Source organism: Ceratotherium simum, chromosome 25 (genome assembly GCF_057802395.1).
Source record: "Ceratotherium simum simum isolate JZ-2026a chromosome 25, ASM5780239v1, whole genome shotgun sequence".
Classification (NCBI taxonomy): Eukaryota; Metazoa; Chordata; class Mammalia; order Perissodactyla; family Rhinocerotidae; genus Ceratotherium; species Ceratotherium simum.
In genome coordinates this window covers 26,172,943-26,186,047 of record NC_141924.1, presented here as the reverse complement: position 1 = coordinate 26,186,047, position 13,105 = coordinate 26,172,943, and the positions used below count along the sequence as shown (strand labels likewise).

The following is a 13,105-nucleotide window of genomic DNA, read 5'->3' as shown; positions in this document are numbered from 1 at the left end:
TGCATTTCCAAGTGCTCCTAAGAGATGGTAAAATAATTTTCATGTTTCTAAGGTGAACCAAACCAGAAAAAAAAAAAGGCACAAGTAGCTCTTTTTAGCATTCCCAAAGCAGGGAAGCCATCGTTTGAGGTCCCTTCTGAAACATCAACATATCACAAAAGGTTGTCCATTCAACATTCAGAAGTAGCTCATCTGTAGCTGTTCACAAAACTTTCCCAATGGCTCCACTGTAGAAAAGATGATATTCTGCCTAAAAAATGTTCAACAGTTCAATTCTATAGCCGAATAAAATCCAAGCTCCTTACGGGTATATCTCCTTCTTTGATCTTATCTCTTACCACTATCTCCACTAGCAACTCTATTTCTACTACATGGAAATACTTAATGGTAAAGAATAATAATTATTTTAAAAGAATGTAAAATCTTTTTTCATACCTCCTTTTTACATAATGCTCTTTTATCCTAGGAAGTGCTTCCCTTCTCTTCTCTACTTGTAAAGCTAATTACCATTAGCATCACATCCTCCGAGAAATCTACCTAATATCCTTGGCTAAATGTCACTCCCTCGTTCTCTCCAGGACAAATATTATAAGTCCATGTTTGGTGACAGCATGAATAAATGGATAAAATCTATATAAGTTACCTAATTTTTACTGAAATGCTGTTTACATGGTACAACCTGGACAATGAGTAAATGGAAGTCTTTCCTGATTCTTGACGCAACTCTTATAGTTGTGTTGACATATCTAGGGTTAAAGTTTTATTGTCAATAGACCAGTTTTGAAGAAAAAATGGAGACACATTTATACTTTTTTTGCCTACCATTTATAAAAGTAGAATAAAAATACATATATAATATCAAAATTGGGAGAAAAAAACTGAGTGTCTTGTCATATCAGATATTAAGATATAAAGCAGTGATAATTAAAATAAGCTGGAGCTAGTATAAAAATAGATGGATCACCAAAACAAATTATCTCAGATTTAAAAAAAAAAAACCTTATATATAGCAATTTGATATAAAACAAAGAAAATATCACAAAATAACAAAAAAAGAAACTCAGGATTCAGGGAATGGTGACAGTCTCCTCCTCAGCAATTTGAGGGAAAAACACAGAGAAAAAAAAAAAATTCCAGCAATTAAAGAAATTCAAATACAAGCAATGACATCTTTCTACAAACAAATTATCGAAAGCAAATATTTTAAATATTAGTATCACTAAAAATAGATGTGGCACATTACTAGTGGCACTGGTACAATAGGCATTACCAGAAAAAATTCATAGGCTTTGATTTGGGAATTCTACTTCCCTATATCTATCTACCCTAAGGAAATGTAAAATGGGGATGGAAGGATGGTGTGTCACATGCTAGAGTTTGTCCCAGCACAATTTAAACTAGTCAAAAATGAAAAGTAATAATTTAATTATCAACCACTTTATAAAATGGTTAAACTTTTGATGGACTGAAGTAAACAAAATGAAAGCCATAAGAATTATTTGGTACTGTAAAAAAAAAAGCTTATTTTACATTGTAAAAAGGATCTTAAACAAAAGTATTAAACTCTATATATGAAAAAGGATAAAGGGAATATTTGATGATGATAACCATTGCTAGGGAATTTAGATTATGGTCTATTTTCTACATTGTTATATATTGTTATATCTAAAAAGTAATTTTCAAAAACATAATTAAGACCATACAGATACAAAACAGTAAGACAGTGGTAATAAACTGTTAAAGTAATTAAACAAATAGTCCATTAGACTGAGGTGGCTCAAATGCCTTGGAAGCCTATGTAAGCAAACCAAAACTTAAGCCAGAGTCAATGAACTTGAATCTGAGAAAATGAAACTTAAGAACACCCAATCACAAATAACCAGCTGGGCTTTCTCAAATAAGGCAACTGCTTAAGCTATAGCCAAGCAAATAATTTCCTTGCTTTGCTTCCACATCATCTCTATAAAAGCCTCCCCTCCCCTTAGCTCCTGTTGGTGGAACACTCCTAACCACCTCCGGCTTGGTGCTGCTGGATTCAAATCAATGTATGTTCAAATGAACTTGAAAAATTTTAATGTGCCTCAGTTTACGTTTTAACAAAACAAACTAAAAAATCAAGACAAAAACCTTCACTAAAGGGAAAAAACAATAAATAATAGGAACAGAAGATATTTATAAAGTTCAGAAAACCCCCTAAAACATGATAAAACTAGAAAATTCAAAATAGAATAAAAAGGGAGAAAAAATAAGATAGAATGATGGAAAGTTTTAATCACTTTGCCTTTACTCATAAATTTAATTTATATATGAGTGGTTCCTCCCTCCTTAACATTGTGCAAAACCCTAGAACAGGGTTTCTAAAACTCAAAAATTGCGTAGAACATTTTAAAAACCCAAACTCAGATTTCAGTTCAGTCGTTCTGGGGCAGAGCTTGAGATTTCACACACACACACACATACAGAAAGGCATCTAGTTTTTGGTTTTTTTATTTTTAGCAATCAACAAGAGTGCTTCTGAGTTCAGGTTAAGGCCACTGCCTAACCTAGAACATAGAACCTAGAACATAATAAACAAAAATATAAGATAATAAATAGTAAGCATCCAGATTTTATGACAGGATAAAATGCAAAACCAGTTTATTCTTTTGATGGATAAGTTATATGACCTGTTACTCTATTTTGACTTCAAAAGAAACTCAGTCACGCACAAAAGTCAGTAACAAGGAAAGCAAATACTGTCTAGACTGTTAAGATGTCAAACAAGTGGTATATAGCATGGGCCTAAAAAAGGGGAACAGACAGGGCAGATGGCTACAAGAAATATTTGGCCCTAAGGAAAAGCTTATCAAAGTGCTCATCAAAAAGAATACCACAGCTTTATTCCAAAGGGTCATGAGATAAGAAACAACAATGAATATCCTACATGATTTAGTCCACTAGTGTTTACTATCCCTCTCCCCCAATATACCTAAAGGGTGCAACATACACCCGTTAGGAACACTTACTCTCTAACACACTGATTCTCAAATTGAGTTGGGAGTAGGACAGATTATTAGAAAATCCAAGAGGTATGTATAATTTAAAAAGCCAAAAAGATGATTTTGAATCAACTGTCCTTGTGAATCACTCTCAGTGCTCACCAGGTGCAAAGTACTTTGCAAAATGCTTTACATAAATCATTTCATTTAACTCCCACGACTCTATGAAGTAGATTCTAGCATTTCCCAATTTTATTGAAGAAACTGACTCTTAAGAGTTTAAGTAACTAGCTCGAGATCACATGGTTATCAATAATTACTGAAGTAGTCTTTATGGAAAAACAATGAACACATATAACCAATTCCAAACTTTATATAATTAAAATGAGAGTTGGAGATTTTTTCCAAAAAATTATACCTAAAATAAAAAGTGTCAACCATTTTACAGCTTCTTGGGGGAAAAAAGCGATCGGAGGAAAAGAGAAATGTAAATATAGTAATAAGAATATTTGGAGAAGGGGGAGGGGCAAAAGTCCATGCTTACAAACTTATGGGCAAAAACTACTGCAAAATACAATGCTGACTTCACTGTTCCTGAAGTGAAAAAATGTAGGTAAATAAATAATGATCTTGAAAATTTAACTGATACCAAAATTTCTAATGTTTTAAGATCATATTAATAAGTTGAGGAATATATAAAAGCACCAATACTCACAAATTGTGAAAATTCATTTTTAAATGTCACATCTCAAGTAAGATGTTATCAAACTATAATCTCTGATTTCTAAATAAATCTAGTTCTTATAATACACCTACTATAACAGAGGTATAATTTAAAACACAACTTTAAAAACTTCAATAAAATACCTTTAATTTAACAAGTAGACCACAAAACAGTTTTTATTTAATTACAGTAATCCCAATGAAAACAAAGCTCCTGGTCAACTGTACACATAACTATTAGGGTAACAGGAACGACATTAAATGCACTGTTCTATCTGTTTGAGGGAAATTCTGTACTTTACTTCAGTAAATGCATTTAAGTCTAGTATTACACAACTAAAGAGCTGGATTTCACTAAGGATTAAATTTTATGAGTTAAACCAAATTTTACTCTTGATATTGACCAATGATTTTAGACCTTTATATTTTATTTACACATAGATATTGTAATTTTACATTTCCAACTTTCTAAAAGATAACAAGTTAGTACAGATGACATGTAATTAAAAAGGCTCAATAACGCCAAGTTACTGCCCCTCCAAATTGGCCTACAAACTGCTTCCAGATTACTATCACACAAACACCACCTACACGTAGCTCCAATACTCAAAACTTTTGATGGTTTTTTATTTTCTACTATATCAAAATTACTTCTTGACTCTTTCTAGGCCATGACTAATCTGACCCTAACTTACTAATTCAGTGCTGTTTCTCCTAATCCCGTCACTTCATTTGCTTAATTAAACAATACATAATTTGGGAGGAATACTGAAATTTAAAAACCATAGTCCCTCTGGAGCATAAAGCCAGCCAAAAAGGGGAGAGATCTGTAAATACTTGTAACACAATGTGTTAAGTACTATAGTAGATATAAATGCTATAGATGCATCACTATAACTGCCAGAATGGATCAAAGATGACTTCAGAAGAAGTGACATTTGTCCTCAAAAATGAGAATTTCACTCCAAGTGTCATAGCACTGTAATATCAACACACCAGTTTCCTCTTCTTTGTATCCTAGCACTGACCGTAGTGCTAGGACAGAATGGGCAGGTACTTCAGACATGGATGCACGGATGGATGGATAGAAGGAAGGAAGGAAGAAAAGGAGAGAGGGATAAAAAGACACATGTATATAAATATAAAGAATGAATGACTGTTAGATTAAAATGGGGCAAAATTGGAAGTAGTAATTCAGATGAGGGATTCCAAAACCCTGACACATGAAAGTGACAACTGGAAAAGGTAAATCTAAAAGGTACTTAGGAAATAAAATTAACAGGATTTGGTGTGACTGACTGGACTAGGGGGAGGGGAGCATATTTGAAAAGCATAAGATGCCAAAGGTTTTGGCTTAAGTGACTAGGCTGATGGAGGTTCGTTCACTGTGATTGGGAGTGGAGGGAGGGGATAATAAAAGAGTTCAGCTCAGGTAAGGGAGCACTAGGAGGCAATATCTGGGAGGCAGCTAGAAAGAAACTCAGAAAAAGAGGTCTGGATTAGAAATAAAGATGTGGAGATCATTAGCATATAGGTGGTAAGAACAAAGCACAAAATACCGATGAGACTGCCCAGGGAACATGTAAAACATGAAAACAGGGCTGACTACAGAACATTCCGGACAACCAATGTTGCTATTATTTCACAAGTTACAGTACCACCACATTTAATTACATTTTTATAACATGGACAATGATTAACACAAGGCCAAGGACATAACAAATGCTTAAAAAGTACTTACAATCTGACTATACCCTTGAATTAATTGAAAAATCAAATTTATTAAGTGTAATAAAGCCATAAAGGATCATTTCTTAAAAATAATTTGATAAGACGGGCTCAAGGGGCTAAAGTGTGCTTAATGAATCCAAAATTTACTTCAAAAGTCCATGAAAAGCTTCCTTCCCACCAGAAATAACAGTACAAATAAGCTATTAAAATCTAGAATTATGTTATACTTCAAAAAAAGTTTATTTTAAAAATAATACTTATGAATACATATTAACTAATTTAAAGGATAATGCCTCTAAATTTGGAGTAACAGCTTCAATGTTATTACCTGACAATTTTTCACAAATACTAATATCAATTTTTACCAACCTTTGTTTGTATTATTTAACATTAACACACGCTAATAACAAATATTAACTATGAATTGTAGGAAAAGCAGGATTAAATATATGATTTGAGAAAACCAAAGTCAGTTGGTAACTAACCTAGAATTTAAGAAAGAAAATTTATTGCTGGATTATTTTCCCACTGTTCATAAATATGCATACAAAATTTAGAGTATTCTTGAAAGTATTTACACTAACGAGTGCATAAAAGCAAATAAGAATGTGCTATTAAAAGGCTGACAAAATCTTTTTTTTTAATTAACTTTTAGGACAACAAAAGAAAGAAAGCAAATCTTTCACTGTTTTTCACTTTAATGGACTACCTTCAGGTTAAGTCAATAACATTTTCTGTTCTTTAACTCTGAACAACAGATAAGACATATATCACCAATACTAATTTGCAATTTTTATACCATATGGTTTTCGATATAAAAAGTTATGACCAAAAATGTACAATCTAGTCTGATAGTTCCATTTTTCAGTGGTATATAGCCACATATCAATAAAAACACAATATCAAAACTTACACTTAATTAAAATAAGCAATACCAAAACCAAAAACCAAAAGGCAATTATATGTATATAAAATTTATGTACCTTAAGGCAAAATTTTCACCCAAGACTGAAGCAACCTACACAGCAAGCATCTGAGCTGTCTTCCCTTTTATGACATACGCTCAAATAATGTGAACTAATTTTAACACATGTAAAATCAAAATAAATAAGTAAATATATAAGTAAAAATGAAAATAAGTATTTGTATCACAAGGCCAAGTATAATTTTTTTTGCTTTTCAGCACCCATATTCATTTTACTTTATGCCCAATGAAGTCTAATTGATAAATTCATGATTAAAAATACATCTACAAATATTTTAAATATCTTTTTAGCTCATTTTGAGCTATGTCCTCCCTTATACATTTTGCATAGTTCAATTTTTTTATGTAGTAAAACTAATTCAACAGAATTTAAATCAAATTTTGATGAGCCTTTTAATTTACCACCTTTTAGATCTCTCTACAGCACTCACTGAACACTGACTTTTTAACATCACATCCCCATAGAGGCAGTGTAACACAGTGGTTTAATGCCTAAAATGGAATCTCAGCTTCAACACAGAGGTAGGACCCTGGAGACAATTACTTAACCTAAGGCCTGTGTTTCCTCATTTGAAAAACAGGTACATATGCTGGGCTTATTGTGAGCATTTAACACTTGGTACAGTACCTAGCAAAAGAGGTAATTAATTAAGGTTAATTTCTTTCACATAGCTTATATCAAAAAATATCTTAAGAAGGAGACTTTAGAGAGCAAGATAATTTTCACTCATCCCAATATGACACGGATCCGTAAATCTCCTCAAACACAGTACTCAGTATCATATGTTACTGCAGAACATAACAACATTATTTATAGTGGCACCCCTCCTATTAGATTTACTGGTAGACATCTAGTGATTTTCCAAGTTGGCCAACAGAGAGAGGAAAACAGGCTAGGAAAGGTAAGCTACACTCAGATATATTCAACACATTTTTCCGGCCCTTGGCAATTCCTCTTTCCAGGTCAATATTTTGCAGATACCAAAGTAATTACCAACTAAAAAGCCTGGGAGCAAAACAATGACAAAGAATCCACTAATGACAGTAAGCATTTTTGGTTTAATACTGTAAATATCCCAAAGAAATTTAAAAAATAAAAATAAAGCAGTCTACTCCCCACCAGTTCAAAGACAGTGCCAATGCTGTAGGCTGAATGCTAGTAAGCTATACCAGGTTTTCTATTGTAGGCAGTTTTTTTACCTCACAAATACTATATAAAGCACATTTCTAAATGCCATTAACCTATTTTTTATCTTCATTTAAAATTCAAAATGCCATAATCAGTTTATAAAACGCACTTTAACTCCTTCCTACTCAAAAGTTTAAGCAAAAATTACGCATTCAAAATTCAAAGAACCTAAACTATTCTTCCTTCACATGTATGAAAGGAGGCAATTTTTAAAATAGATAAAATACTCTAAAGAATATGTCTATAAGCTGAATTTAGCATACAATGTCTTTTGTTTACAATACAGCAATAAACTCATTAAATAATTGTCCACGGTGGAAGTATAAAAGCAATATAAAAGAATGCCATGACATGATGCTATAATTTTTATAACACTGGAGAACAGTAATAAAGATTCCAAATGCAATACCTTATCAATATTCAGTACTATTAGACAATAACAAAGAAAATACAAGGGCAAAAATTTCCTGTTCACAGATCATTTTTTTTAATATTAAGGGACATTACCATCTTCACTTCCGAATGTCTACCTCAGTTGCCATTATAGCTTTCATTGTTCACAATAAAATATTTGCAGTTTTTTAGTTAGTACTATTTCACCAACAAAGGGAGAGGAGGAAAATATTGCTGAAAATAAGGGAAAAAACAAAAGCCTTGACACAGTAAAGAAAATTATTTTATATGCCATTTCTTTCCACCATAATTGTAGAACTGAACCAATATTTGAAAACTAAATATATCAAATATATACATTAAAATCTGCTTAGTCAACACAGCTATTCTGCGCTACAGAGCAAATAAAATTTAATTTTTCTGTTTGTTGTAAAGCCAATGTTCTAATCTTATTAGAACAAGATTACTGGTGTACAAAGCTACCCTTCACTGGATCCCTACCATACAGCAAATCAATTCCTCCAATTTCATCTTTCCTTAGGATATATATACATATCTTTCTTCCTTCAGGTAACCAAAGTACATTTAGCAGGCTGCACTATTTCAAATACCTAACACTAAAAGTTACTCTACTGGGGCTGAATCCAAGGATGAGAATAAATTACACATTTTATAGAAGCTTCTTTCAGTAATAGGCAAATCAGGATATTAAGATTTTAATTTTTCATATACTTTTTTGATTGTAAAAGTAATATAAAAATTTTAAAAATACAGAATTGTATTTTTGTTCACTCATAAATCCCATGACCAGAAATCTTTGTTAACTTTTTGGCAGATTTCCTTCTAGTGAGAACTAAACTTTGATTATCTAAATTAAACACTAATAAATATGCAGGAAAAAACCCCAATGTATCCTCAATATGGCCTTTTGACAAACGTTATATAAAACATTGATTATTAATGATATAACCTGCTAATTTCACAAAGATATCTAAAATACGTGTTCAGTGGTAAGAGTGGGATGAGGAGTCCCACAATTCAGAGATTGGTCCCTAAACTGAAATCCTTTTCACAATTTATAGTGTCAACATTTTAATGGCAGCAAGCAGCAAAATATGACTGATCTTACAACGGTATCAACAGTAAAGTCTGCGCGTCAAACAGGCTTTACTTTTATTTTCTTTCCATTCATATTTCAATGTGTTTTTATTTTTGCTGTAAAAAAGAAAATCAGTAAATTATATTTGCATAGTAATTTTAAAACCGCTTAAATTCAAAGATAGCTATTTTCTTTGAAGCTCAGCATTCAAACTGTTAGTGTTTCTGGCCTATGAGACAGTTTACCAGATAAAAAGATAACACTTTTTATAGTCCAATATTTTCTCTCATTGCATAAAAAAAAGAATATTCCTTAAATATAGCCACATTTTTTTCTTTTGTTCCAACCCGTTGTTTATAGAAGTATGCAGGCGTTAGAATTACAAAGACTGACATGACTTCATTAACAAAGCAACATCCCAACATTTATTAAATAAGCCAACTACTTAGTCTCATAAAAGAAAAAACCAAAACCGATGATACTACCGTTAGCAAAATTTTTTCTTAAAATTTGGTTGAACCTTATTTCTAGCTTCAGGAGAGGATTTCGTCTACTCAAGGCATCAAAGGTCTTCAAGTCCCATTCATTTTCTTCTGCCCCAAGGTTAGCAAAATAAGCCTAAAACACAGTAACTCAGATTTGTTACTCTGACCTTCTTACACAAGCGCCTTTTAAAAGAAACTCTTCAACAAAGACTCAAGAAAGATTCAGCCAAGTTTGAGGAAAGAATTGTCTGTCTTTAAGTCAAGCACTTCCTGATAAGTGACAGAAGGTCTGGCTGCCAGGAACAACACACTTTACTGACCCTAGGAACAGCCAAGATTCAAAACAAAATATGCCACTTTTGTATCTAAAAAATGAACTTGGCCAAGTAAAGAGGTGACAGACCAGACCAACGACGTGTCTTTGATGGACTTATTAATATAAAGGAGGAGCGCCACATATTTGAGCTAAATGCTTTTGCCATTTTTGCAGAAGAAAAGCTAATTGTTAACGGCCATGTGACATTATAAGATCCCAGAAAGGAAAGGGTGGGAGGAAGAGAGCGGAGTTCAAGGCAGTTCAGGGTCAGAACAAGCTCAGGCATCCTGTCATTAGCAAACGTTCCCCAAGCTGAAGGCAAAATACTGCTTACCCGAAAAGGAGTGGGTGAAAAGGGGAGGGGGGGAGGAGGGGAAAACCACAGGGGAGTCAATGTGGCAGTGAGCGGGTGACGGGAGGGAGGGAATCTGGAGCTATCCAGCTGAGTCGAGGAGCAAAAGCATCGGGCACAAAAACGCTGAGAAAAGCAACCGCGACCGAGACGACAATACTTGGCAGCCCCCCATTTCCCCCTCCCCATCGGCTCTTTGAGTTTCCCACATTCCCTCCACCTCTGCTCTTGACCAACACTCAGGGGTGTGACCCGCCAGCTGGAGGCTGCCCCGATCTTTGTCTCGGCCGGCACCCCACGCGAGGGCTCCTCCTCCTCCGCTCCCCACCCACGCGCACCCCCCGCGTCTCCAAGGAGCTGGAAGCGCCGCGGCCACCGCCTGCCCGTCCACCTCCCGCACACCCGCGCCCCTTCCTTCCCCTCGGGGCTGCGCCGCCCGCGCCCGCCGCTCCACCCCCGCCGAGGGGACCTTTGCGTCCCGGGGGATTCTGCCTCTTCCCCTCCTCGGCCCCGCGGGGACACCGGCCTCCCCGGAGACCGAAGCGGCAGCCAGCACCGGAGGCGGCGGCTGGAGGCGCCTCCAGCGAAGCAGCCTGGCCGGCACCCGCACCCCACCCCACCTCCGGAAATGCCTCGGCCACCCGGGGTCCGCGCTGGACCCGAGGGGCGACAGGCACCCGCGAGCCCCCTGCGCCGCGCCTCCCTCTCTCAACTTGCCGGCCGGGCCTGAGCCGCCCGGCCCCCGTTCCCAAGCACCCTCCGGCCCCTCTCCGCCGGGGGCCGACTGGGCAGCAGGGAAAGCCCCGCACGGTCCCCCGCCGCCAACTCACCAGCAAGTGCGGGGCTGCGTCGCGAGGCGAGGCGAGGCGCCGAGAGAAAGTGGCTCCGCGGACGCCCGCGGCGACCGGATGCAGGTCCCGGTCCCAGCGGCTGGCAGACCCGAGGCGCCTCCGAGGCGCAGGCCTCCGCCGCCGCCGCCGCCTTCCGGCTCTCGCCGAGGGTTCGGAGCCTCCGGGAGGGGCCGCGGGTGCCTCACGCGTAGCCTAGCCCCCCGGACAACATGGCTCCCGGGCCGCCGAGCCTCGCGGGCAGCCCGCTAATCCCCTCGGCGGAGCCGGGCGGGCAGGGAGGCGCCGACGCCCGACGGAGGCGGCCCGGCCGGCCCCGGGCTCCTTCTTCTCTGGGGCCGGACGGAGCGGAGCTGAGGAGACCGCGGGCGGCCGCTTTCGCTCGCTGCGTGTGCGTCTCTTTCTCACTCGGCGGCTGCGGATTGACGCCTCCGCCCGTTCCCCGGAGGAGAGCGAGCCAGAGAGAAAAAAGACTTTTATTGAAACCATCCAACCAGCGGCGACGGAGAGAGGCGACCGGCCGCGGGAGCTTCCCCCACCCCCGCCTGAGCAGCTCGCTGGGGGCAGCGCGCCCCCTGCCGGCGGCGGCGGCGGGGGCGGGGCCTAGAGGGCGGGGCGGGGTATCCCCGGGAAAACCCCCGCCCCGAGGTGGGGGCCTCGGTCACCCCTGCCAGGCTTCTGGAGCGGCCGGAGGGGAGCGGGGGGTGGGAGAGAGACCCCAGAGGAGAGAGAAGGTTAAGCAGTGCCTGTCCACAGCGACTGGAGAAGAAATTACCAGAATCATTCCGCCCCTTCAGTTTCCTCCCACTCCCCAATACAACAAAAACTCTTGCTTAAATTATCCAAGTAATTATATAATTAAGAAATCAAGGCCACAGTTCTCTACTGGTTTTCTAGAGAGTTGATGTCAAATGACCAACACATGAGCAGGTTGATTGCTGCAACTTTTCTCCTTAATTGTGGGTGGGAGGGTGGGTGGGTACTAGTGCAGAAGTCATTCACGCACATAGCATTAATTCATTTAAACTACAAATTTTTTTATGTTATATTCTTGGCTATGTACTAGGTACTCCAAGGACTGAACGTCTAGTTGGGATGAACAATATTGAATAAACAATTACGTAGAGTAAAAATCTGAGCTTTATGAGAAGGGAAATACAAGGTGCTTCGAGAGGAACTACTGTTGCAGTTGGTTAGGTTTTGTTTTCTCGGAGGAGCGGGGGACCGCCGAGAGGTTGGCCCAGTTTCTGTAAATGTTTTTACTTTCTTCTTTTCCAGAGGCTAAAAGCTAGGTCAGGAATGAACAGAAGAGTGAAAGTGAAGACAAACTAAAGTAATACTGACCCACTTTTTTCCACTAAAAAGGATAAAAGCATAAAATAAAAACAAGCATAAACGCCTAGAGGAAGATAATGAGAGGATTGAACAGGAAAGAATGGGGACCGGATGTAGACGACCTAAACAAGAAAAAAACTGTAAACCACATAAAAGGCCTGGTGAAGTAAGATATAAATATTTTTCCATTTTAATACTCGGAAATAGACTTGATAAATTCTTAATGTAATTTCAAATCACATTATGTCCTAAAGACTTCTGACAATTATCTTCTTGGATTCCTGGATGAATCTTTTCCCCCTAAAAATAATGCCTACTGACTTCTTTCTCTTATTTTGTTTGGCAAAATTGAATGTATCTACTGTAATATCCAACCATCATACATTTCAAATAGATTTCTCCCATGCCTCTAAAATTACCAGGATCCATAAATTAGCAACATGTATCCTCTATGCATATTTAACACTTGCTTATTATGCAAGAATGCAAATATATAACACAAGCTTTCCTTTAGAACAAGTATGCTTTTTTAAAAAGCAGTGTTAATGATGCTTTTTAGATTTGTACAAATCAAAGAACTTTATAATATGGCAAGAAGTAGCATCATTTTCAGGGGTCTTTTAAAGTTAAAGAGAGAGAGAAATTGATATTTATATAAGGCCTACTTGTAT

The 13,105-nt window shown here is 37.8% G+C and overlaps 1 protein-coding gene across 1 annotated transcript in view; it reads right to left on the bottom strand.

The window, feature by feature from the left end:
- The window catches only part of CDK17 (cyclin dependent kinase 17), a 101,115-nt gene extending 89,495 nt beyond the window's left edge, over window positions 1–11,620 (bottom strand). Inside the window, exon 1 of the mRNA XM_004417980.3 lies at window positions 11,082–11,620. The gene's annotated coding sequence lies outside the window, so the exon portion shown is untranslated. The remainder of the gene's footprint in view (window positions 1–11,081) is intronic.
- Window positions 11,621–13,105: the final 1,485 nt, after the last annotated feature.